Here is a 10,827-nt window from a genome sequence, read left to right as displayed (position 1 = left end):
GTGGTTAATGTGTAACTGTAACATCTCTCGCTCTGTCTGTTAGTGTGTGTGTGTGTCTGTGTGTGTGTGTGTGTGTGTGTGTGTGAGAGCAGTTCCTCCTCAGCAGCAGGCTATTCCTACTTTTCCACAAGTCCTAGAACAAATCTACAAGCACAAAAAGGTCATAAAACTAAATTTGAATGTAATAGTGTATTGTGTGTGTGCATTGTGAAAAACACACACCTCTGCTGTTAATCATCATGTGTTGTGTTAATGCTGCACAGAGATGAAGGCAGTGGAGCCGCCTTGCCTGCCCTCTCAGGGAATACTATGAGAACAGTATGTCAGTGGACAGATTGTTTGTATGTATGTGTGTGTGTCTGTGAGGGTGTGTTTGTGTGTGTGTGTGTCTTTGGAGCAATGGGACCTGAAGGAACACCGCGAGGACAATCTGTCGCCCCTCTGCCTGGGCCCTGGGTGACAGATGATGTGCTCCGACTGCTGAGCTGTGTGTGTGTGTGTGTGTGTGTGTGTGTGTGTGTGTGTGTGTGTGTGTGTGTGTGTGTGTGTGTGTGTGCGTGTGTTTTTGGGGGGTTGAACATGCAGAGACAGCTTGCCACACTGACAATAGCTTGATTCCAGCCATGTTGTCAGAGGTTTCAGATGTTAAATCCAAAATGGGTTTTCACAGCTCAAGGGTTCTTCTAGCGCTGAATCACTAGCGGTTCCATGTCCTCTGAGCCCTGACACCTCAAAGACAATTTATCTCTATTATGAGGTGTTCAAATCATGTAAAGTGATAATTTGCTAATGAGCCTGGAAGTCTACAATGACCTTCCACGTTTAAACGCACCCTGTGGAGTCTTTGACAACTAACAGCACAATCAAGCAGTGTTTTTACGAGAGGCCTGTATCATGTATTTCTGCTGATGGTTAAATAGTGTTTCATTGTCAACCGTTATGGTAAATGTATTCAGTAGCTTGTAGAACGAGGCCAGGCACCTTAGATGGAAACAGGAAGTACCACAGGTGGGGTCAGGAAGTTACCACCATGGAAGGGACTGTAAGGAGATTAAATGGGCTTGGAACTTAGAAGAGGACATTTGGACTTCCTGTTAGGACCCGGTTTCTACCTCCCTCTTTTTGCCTTGTGTTCTCCCAGTGTTTCTTGTCTGGCTCTCTCCCTGTGTGGGAGGCTTCGTGATTCAACATGTATCTTCTAGTGATTTTTTTGTTGCCTTGATTGAATGCTTACTCATCCGTTGCTCCTCTTTGCCACGGAACCAGCTGATCAGCATCGTTTTTCAACCTCATCTGCTCCAACCAATTGAGCAATAATCCTTTTTACAACCATCTATGCACTGTATTTGTGTTCTGCACTTTGGGTCCGCCAGAAGCAAATTAAACACATCCCCCTACCTTCCAAAATTTAATGTTGCACCACTAACAAAAAGAACAACTATGACAAACCCTGGGTCGAGGCTCCGGCTTTTGCAGATTTTCTCCAGTCTGCCTCTAAATGGAACTTAATAAACTCAATGGCAAGTATACTTTTGACGGCTCCAGTGGAATTCTTTGAGTACTCTTCTAACTCCAGGGGCCACTGAACCAGCTGTACTAGTGCAGAAAAAACATTCCTATGCACCAAAAACATTCAGTGTTGGTGCATAGCAATGAATTTTACTTAAATCTGAATTGTGTACCAGTGAGTGAGTCTGAGAAATAAACATATTTATCCAAGTACATTCACAATGGTGTGCTCATTGTCTATTACAAATAGGTCATATAAGTAAGTCACAAAATAAAATAAATGCAGTTTCAATAATTAGAACAAACATTTTTTTTTTTGTTTTGCTTAAATGATTGAACAATCTTTTCTCTTCAAATCGCTTTATCAAGGGAAAGCACATTATTTGATAACTGTTCACTGCACCCCGGAACTCCTTTATGTACTCTGCATGTTTTCCTTGGGGAAAAAACTATCACTCATGGGTCAAGCATTGTCGGTTCCAGCATTAAGAAGAAGCAGCCAAATAGTATGACTTGAATAAAAGACAAAGATCCCTATGTGCAGAGTTACGTTCATGAACAGAACCATTACTACCGAATCGAGACCAGTAGGTTTAATGGCACTCAAGAGAATGACGGACTGTGTTTCTTGTGAAATTGAGAATAAGTCTACGAGGACCTAAAGGAGTGTACTTTTAAATGTCCTCCATTTATGTTAATTCATTCTGGCTGGATGATAATGAAAAGTCCAGGAAGATAACTTTTTTATAGCACTTTTCCTTTGCCAAGCTTTGGAGAAAAGGCAGAATATTTAGTTAAGACTGAGCCGTAAAAAGAACCTGTAAGTCTGTCATGAAATGAAAGTGATGTTTTGCCATCGCAGTGGAGGGTCAGGGAGATTGTGTGCATGACATGAAAGTAAAATAAAGATAAATTAGATTGAATAGGATACTTAAAGTAGGGATGTTTGCCAATGCCTAGCAAGCTAATGTTACTGACCCTTCAATCCTCTAGCAAACAGCAGGGAGTTGGAGCAGCATTTTTTCTGCTGATCTGGAAGTCCCTGCCTCAGTTGGTGCAGTGTTAACATTGTAAACAGCTTCCAAATATCTCTGTTTCTGTTATTCCATAATACAATAATAACAATAATACAATTTATTTATACAGCACCTTGCGCAAACAAAGTAGAATAATGAAAATAGTGAGCTCACGGTAGAAGACCTGAGGGGACGTTTTGGAACATCCCCAGAACTTTCAAACTAAAGCAGGGCTAAACTTTTCCATAAGAGGTGCTTGAAAATTCCAGAGCAGTGTTTAAACATAAGGTTTAAACATAGCAACAGTGATGCATTTTAAAACTAAAATGTACCGGTGTGAATGGAATTCACATTGGCTAGCAACCTATACAGGGTGTAACCCCGTCTTCTCCCTGCAACCCTGAAAGAAAGAAAGAAAGAAAGAAAGAAAGAAAGAAAGAAAGAAAGGACAGATGATTGAGTAGATGGATGGTAAGGCTACCAGGCAGAGTGTACTGCAGATTCCTTTTACCCTTAATCGATTGGTTGAAGAGAGGGTAAAAACAAGTTTTCTTCTTTATTGTATGTGGTTTTAATATTGAAAAACACAAAATGCTACACAACACATTTATCAAGAGAAGGCCAGCGACTAGAGAGTCCTTAAAAAAAAACACACCAAATCTCCCCAGACTCTTGAGCACGGCTGCATTGACCACAGGCCACTCTTTTTCACATTACTCACTATTGTATTTACAGTGGAGCCCAGGGATAAACTCACCCTTTGTTACCAAGCACTTAAGACCTGACGTGTGGTATACACACATAGGAGGGTGGGGGTGGCGTGTGTACGCATTTGTGTACGTGTGCATCCATGCTTGTGTGTGCATTTCGGACAGCCGCTTGTCTCTTAAACTCAAACAAAAGAGGGCACATCCTCCATCACAGCTCTATCTGTTTATGCCATCGGCTACTCAGTGTCCAAGAGCCTGTAAACACACCAACCCACCCACACTGTGTCACACACACATTAATAAGAAGCGGAAAGCCCCAGGTGGAGGCCAATGCCCTCAAGCCTTTGATAATAGGTTTAAGTAATAACTAATAAGTAGTCATAACTAGGGACATTATCTAATTCTATAAGTGGAATCTCAGGCATGGACATTTACAAGTATATATATATTACCTTAACTCATTTTAAAGCCAATCATCATTTCATCAGATTAGCTGTTATCATTTAACTATTAGTGACTGTATTAAACTGACCTATACAGACCCTCCTCTCATCACTGTCTGTATATACATACATGCACAATAAAGATGAAATAAGTATTTTGAAAAATAATTCAAATGAATTGTTTTAAATTTAACTGTACAGTTGTTTGCAATCTTCTTAGTTTTTTGGGGGGCGTTCTATTTTCAAAAGTTAATTTTGTAAATAATTTAGATTTTTTTGTGGGGGTACTTTGAGTGAATTCAATATTTGAAGTGACAGAATAACAAGCTAACATCACGTTCCTTAGAAGAATGCTTACCTCCAACAAGGAGATTATGATTGCACTCATCAGTTTGTTTGTTTGTGTTGTTTGTCAGCAGGTTTACATAAAAACTTACTGTATTAACTTCCATAGAACCTGCTGGAAGAGTGGACCAAGGAAGAGCCCATTGGATTTCCGATTGGATGACTGGATTCTAGTTCTTTAACATTGAATGGATTCAGTTTTTTTTTTACATTGAATGGATTCAGGTTTTTTTTTTACATTTCAGCTTTAATGACGTTTCAATCAATTGTCCAGGGAATAACTAATGGATTGAAATAAAAAAGCAAGTATATTTAGTCATGTGCTGTCCCATTCTAGATACCTCTGGATTTCATGAAAGTAGGAGTTTTCCTAATGAAATGATTTCAAACTCTTCCAGCTTACCTTTATGTTGATAATGCATCTTTGATATATAAATATACATATACATATAAATATAAGTATTTGGAGACTAATCTCTGAAGAAAAGAAATGAATGGAAACCCCCAAAAAAACACTTAGAGGCAAAAGTGTGTTGGTGAGCTACTGAGAGTGTGTCTGTCACATTCAGTCATGGTAAAAATCTGCTCTCCCAACCTCTGCTGCTGACCCAGATGTTGTACAAGAAAGTGACCCAGTGCTGGGCCCAGTGACCCTGTTAGCGGAACCCCCACAAGAACCCAAGTTTCACTCGGCTACAATAAAGACAACTGGACTGGATGGAAAATGCATGGAACCCAGGGGCTCCATTCTGAGGCCACTTGGCCTCATTTCCTGGACAGAGCAGATGAGCAGAGCCCATATCGCTGACAATAGATAGCCCTGCTCTTGAGGGATGGCACTCCAGTGGTGTCAGACAGTGGAGAAAAAGAGCACATGCACACACATATCCATGCACGGACACACACATTACGCAAATCTGATTTGTGGACACCGCTTTCTGGATGGGCGCTCTGGAACATAAAGACACATTTGTTTGCATCTCTAAGTTTTTGCATGTAAGGCTGTTCATAGGAATGTTTTTATAAGCATGGTTGATTGTGTGTGTGGCATTAACAGTTTGCCTGTTGATCAAGGAACAACCCACATAAGTCTTTGAAGTCCAGAGGAATCATTGGTGTCACATCTTTGATGTTGTGTTCATTGTCCTATAATCTGTGATTTGGTCCAATTCCACTTCAAATCTCCAAAGTAACCATTTCTTACGAACTTTGTTGAGACATCTCACTGACTTTGAATTGCAAACCACAGCTTGTTTAAAATAAGAAAGGAGACACGGAAGAGAGACATCGGCAAAGACATTAATCTCATTCTTCAGCCTGCTGTTTGACAGCAGATAAACCTGGTATGTATATCTCAACACACAGTGAAGGGGAGTAATTAAGTACATTTACTAAAATACAGTTCTAAGAATGCTTTAAGTCTAAGTATCTAAGGTTTCTTTTGCTTTATATCTCGAGGTAAAAATGTCAAAGCAGCAGCTGTGAACAATGTTAAAATGATGCATAATTCACAATCGAAAAATCCTTCACATGAGAGAGAGATGAAGAAACAGAATGTGTTGTTTAAAGTTCAGGGAACAACAATGTCAGGGGTCGATGATTTGTGTGTTCAGGGCGGCAGGGAGCTGGGTGCAAGAGGAGGGTGTGAAGCACTGAATGTTGGGCTTGAAGCGCCGGCAACAACGTCAGTCGCCTTTCACTCTGCCCCTGCTGACTCCATGTTTTAACCTTCAAATGTTCTTCTTGGTCAGAGACGCACAGATGAAGGACGGAGATTCTGAGCAGTTACAGAGCAGAATACTGTGCAGCGGCACCAACCGCTATCTCATCAATAAAGTGTGCGGAGAAGGGACCTTTGCCAAAGTTGTCAAGGCCGCAAATTTAAACACGTCCCAAGAAGTGGTCCTCAAGATCCTCAAAGATGAAACGTATGCCCCAAGAGAGGTAAGTAATCTCATTCTCATTATTTTTCTTGTTTTCTTTCTCATAACTATAAAAGAACTGCTGGTACCATGCTGATACCATCCTTTATCACGTTTCCTCTTTCTTTCTCAGATGAGGATGCTTGAGGCGATGAGCGCGCTTAACCCCACCACAAAGAACTTGGTCCACTGCATAGAGATGTTTAAGGATCACGGAAAAACCTGTCTGGTATTTGAGCAGCTAGACATGAGCCTGTACCAGCTGCTTATAAAACAACATTGGTGTCCCTTGACTCTGAATGAGATTCGCCCCATAGCACATCAGGTTAAAATCAATCTATCATCAAGTGGTAAAATACCTGTGTGTCTTATAGATCTGTAATAAACATTGTACATTGTTTCCTTTGTTTCTGCAGTTGCTGACAGCTTTTGAGGCTCTGAAGAGCATTGGGGTGGTCCATGCAGACCTCAAACTAGACAATGTGATGCTAGTGAACCACATGAGTAAGCCCTTCAGGGTGAAGCTCATAGATTTTGGTTTGTCCTTTAAGACCTCAGAGAACATGCATGGCAAGAAAACCCAGCCCAGGGGTTACAGGTAGGATCAATGTGACAACCTCATCCTTGAACATGTGTGCAATTGTGTGATTGCGTTCTAAACGATCAGGCAGAAATTGTGTCAATCAACACATGGTGAATTTGACTTTGTACTCAGGAGCTCTTTTGGTTCTTGTTTTTACTCACAGGGCACCTGAAGTCAGCCTGGGCCTCCCTGTCTCAGAGAAGATCGATATGTGGGGTCTTGGCTGTTTGCTGCTTGCCCTCTATCTCGCCAATCACCCGTTTGCGATTGACTGCGAGTACCAGGGAGTAAGTATTCAAATATGTGCAGACATAAATGCAAAGATTGGTATATTCTGCCACAAAAACCTCTCTAAACCCAACGGGGGACTTGATGTAGGATGTCGGCTGATGTAGTTCTTTTAATTCTCTCTCCAGATGAAAGGAATTGTAGACTTGCTGGGTCAGCCACCTCACCACCTCTTGAAGGCTGGAAGACACACCTGCAAATTCTTCATTAAGGACAAGCACTGGTGCAACCCAGGGTGGTCGCTGAAGGTATTTAAAACCAGGTTCAGTTATAGCTCTTTTTCAAAAAGCTGAACACATTAGTATCTGACCAACAGGTTTTGTTCCTGTAGATCCCAATTGAGTACGAACGTGGGACTGGCACCCAGACCAAGAGATGGGTGGGACAAATTAGCCGCCTGGATGACCTGATCACAGTAAGTCGTCCTTTCATTACTAAAGAAAGAATTAGTACTAATTTTCTCTGTTGTTGAGAGACAGGAAGTAGTTTAACTGTCACCTACTCTGTTTTAAATCCAGCTTCACCCAGTTCACCATAGATCCATCGCTCTCCAGGACAGGAGAGCGTTTGTCAGTCTCCTCAAATGCCTCCTACAAACTGACGCAAGGTGGAGGATCACGCCACAGGGTGGTCTCTCTCACCCCTTTCTTACAATGGTCCACCTGAAGGATAACATGGAAAACCCATAGTAAGTAGCAGGTGTCAGTTGTAGTTGTATTAACGGAATGAGTTGTAGATTGATTGTTCAGTGACTAATCCGATGATTTGTGTTTTATTAAGTTTAATAGATTGTCTGGTCAAAATGGCGGTCTTGGACTTGGAAGACAGGTCGGATGTATTGGCTGAGGAAGATCCAGCAAATCACTCCAGTGACGGGTCTGAACACACAGATGACCCATGTGATGAGGCTGCAGCTGCAGACACTGATGTTGATGCCTCAACTGTAGAGGAATCAGTTGACAGCCCAGAAGTGCATGATTCAGTAAAGGAAGCACAGGTCTATGATGAGACTCTGAAGAGGATGAGGACGTTTTTTAGAAGGGTTGTAAAGAGAGCGTTCAAACGCGAATGAACATGGATGAAGGACAAGTGTACATAGTGTGAATGTAATATATGTGACAATTAAATTTTTTAGGCTAATGTATTTACCTGATTCTTGCTGATATGGGTTTGTTTCCTCATGGAACTTATGGAAGTCGCTTTGTAAAAAAGCATCAGTTAAATGTTATATAATGTAATGTAATGTAACATTATTTTAATGTTGTTTTGCCAACAATCTTAAAACCTAAAGATATACAGGTTTAATGTTAAAATAAAAAGACAAATCAAATATCTTAATACAGTACCTTCAGCTGCCTCACAGCTTCAAGAAGACAGTGACACTATTCAAGGTTATTGTCTGTCTGATCTTTTTTTAATAATAAATATATATATATATATATATATATATATTTATTATTAAATAATATGTGTTCAATAACCCTTGAAAGTTTTAAGGTCTTCTGCACAATTTAGGTTACCAACTACCAGTAGATGTTTGCAGGTGTTAGTGGATACCAGCGGATATTAGGGACATAACTTACCATAAGGTGTTTTCGCCTTGTTATCAATGATACCGGCCGAACTTGTGAGTGTGTGTGTGTGTGTGTGTGTTTGTCAGCAGGCTAAGGACTGAAACCAATGCTCTCAACTGGCCTGACTTGTTACTGGGCTGTACTTGCCCTTGCTTTCTCTCCGTCATACACACAAACAGACACACACACTTCTCATGTCATCTCCCGCTCTTTGTCCCTCGTCCAGATGGCATGTGGGTCTTTCCTCATCTATTCTGTCCTCGTGGTCCCTCAGTACTGAGTCTCTGGGCTGGCAGGAGCCATATGTCCCAACTACACTGACCTAACTCACACCTCACTGTCTGTCTGTCAACTTATCTGCCTGTCTGTCTGACAGGCAACTTTTCCTCCTGCCTGTCTATCAGCTCTAATGCTGCGCCATCAGTAGCTTAAAACCATAAATACTTGACTACGGCTGCATTCATTATAACACGTTTTTGTGTTCTGTAACAGGGGCTTGAATTACAGAAAATACTATGAACGAGTGACAGCAACAGTGAAAAGTAAGAGCAGTGATTTCTTGGACCTTCAACAACTTGGAACTGTTACTGATTTACAACATTTTGCCTTTGCCATGGGCGTGTAGTCAAGTCCTAATTGAAAAGAGCCAAACAGATAGTGAATGCTAGGGGCCATGAAATAGTGTTTGAGTTTTCAAATTTAAACATTGTTGTTTAAAAAATACTAGAGATTTGGTGTTTCAAAAGTTGACACTCCATATGTCTCTTTTGTGTCAGCTGTCCTTATCTGTCCCTATTCCCTTAGCTTTCATTTTCATCTAAACAAACAATCCCACTCTACCTTCCCTCCATATGCCATTTCTCCGTTTGAGCATTTACCTTTTCTACCCTCTCACCCCTCCCAGTCTCCCAGGTCATGCACTAGTTCAACCCCCTGCACTGGAGGCAACAGGGAATACGACAACATTCAAAGAGCATCTGAGCATCTGAGCAGCAGCAGATATTTGATTCCTACGAAGAGAAAACAATACACATGATGATACGTGCACGACGGTTATGCTTTAAAAAGATTACCAACCACACAGTCCTCCAGATTGAACAACCACTCAGCGTCCACTCATCAGGCCTGTAGACAATGCCATAACTAAAGGTGCATTCACTTTACACCCTTGGATGGTTCAATTTAGCTTATTGAGACAGACTCTCCCGGGCTTTGAGCCAGAGCGTGTCACAGCGACAATGTCACTCTTAAAATATAAAATGTCCCATCACTCCTTGCATCCAGTTGCCCCACATAAAATAGAGGGCAGAATCAACACTGTCAGCAGGCTTTTCATTTGAAGCACTTCTAGACTTTGAAATCTTATAATAGTGATCAACATCAATTTCATGAGGTGACCAAAAGACAAAATGGACTGATGGCTTTTATCTTGTAAATGTTTCCAAAAAAGGGCTGTTAGAAAACCTCACTATACCAAAAACACAAACAGAGTGATGAGTCTGTTGGTCCCTATACTGCACACATCATAATCCAACTTATACTTACTGGCTTACTGATCTTAGGCTAATACTAAACTAAATTTAGCCTCTCAGTTATACGATCGTAAAAACGTTTTTTATCTCTTTAATTGGGAAAAGTCCGATAATTTTCTGGTTTCCATTTTTTTTTTCTGAGGCCGGTAGACTGTTTGTTCAAAGTTTATAAATATTGAACATATCCCGTGTCCAATTCACTACAAATTCAACATAGCACTCTTTTGGGCGCCTAAAAACACACAGGCCAAGTGTGAAGCCGATAAGATGAATGGTTTTATTTGAGTTCCACATACAGACCAACACACAGCCAGAGATTTCTGGAATTAGTATACAGAAGATTAACAGACACCAACACTTGGTTTGCAGTATATTGCACCTTTGATTGGAACAATTAGAATGTAGAAAAAAGCAAGAATCGCAGTATTACCACTAAATGTGACTTTCAGTAAATCCTTCATTGTGCCCCCACCTCAGCAAAGTACGACTGCTGAGGCTCAGACTCTCCTTGTGTTTGACATTGTCTGATGACACGACCATTCAGGAGGTTTTGTTCTTTTTTATCTGCTTCTATATTTAAGTTGTCAGTCATAGTTCCAATGGAGTTTCCTGTTCTGTTTCTGTGAATCCGGTTTCTCAAGAAGAGAGTTTCCTGGCATGTTTTCACTTAGCAACCTCTGGCACTTTGAATAGTATTTAAAGAGAGGAATATTTGTGGAAGGAAATTTAGAATTAGATTTCCCTTCTTCCTCTTCCTCATACTCCTCTCCCCTCTCGCTTTGTGTTCGTCTTAAATAAAATGCAGAAGTTGAAGTGCAGTTTTCAACTGTTACCCCCACTTCAGGGAGACGTCCTCTTGTGCAATGGTTTCCTGCATTTGAAAAACTAAAACTGTTGTTTGTGTA

At 40.9% G+C, this 10,827-nt stretch overlaps 1 long non-coding RNA gene across 1 annotated transcript; it reads left to right on the top strand.

Moving 5' to 3' along the window:
* Positions 1-7,141: 7,141 nt before the first annotated feature.
* Positions 7,142-7,847, top strand: LOC133948590 (uncharacterized). The gene is made up of 3 exons (XR_009920072.1): positions 7,142-7,231; positions 7,335-7,504; positions 7,597-7,847. It is a non-coding gene; the product is annotated as an uncharacterized LOC133948590 (long non-coding RNA).
* The last annotated feature ends 2,980 nt before the right edge of the window (positions 7,848-10,827 follow it).

This window comes from Platichthys flesus, chromosome 23 (genome assembly GCF_949316205.1).
Source record: "Platichthys flesus chromosome 23, fPlaFle2.1, whole genome shotgun sequence".
Taxonomy (NCBI): domain Eukaryota; kingdom Metazoa; phylum Chordata; class Actinopteri; order Pleuronectiformes; family Pleuronectidae; genus Platichthys; species Platichthys flesus.
The sequence above is the reverse complement of the archived record's forward strand: the minus strand, read 5'-3'. Positions and strand labels throughout refer to the sequence as shown.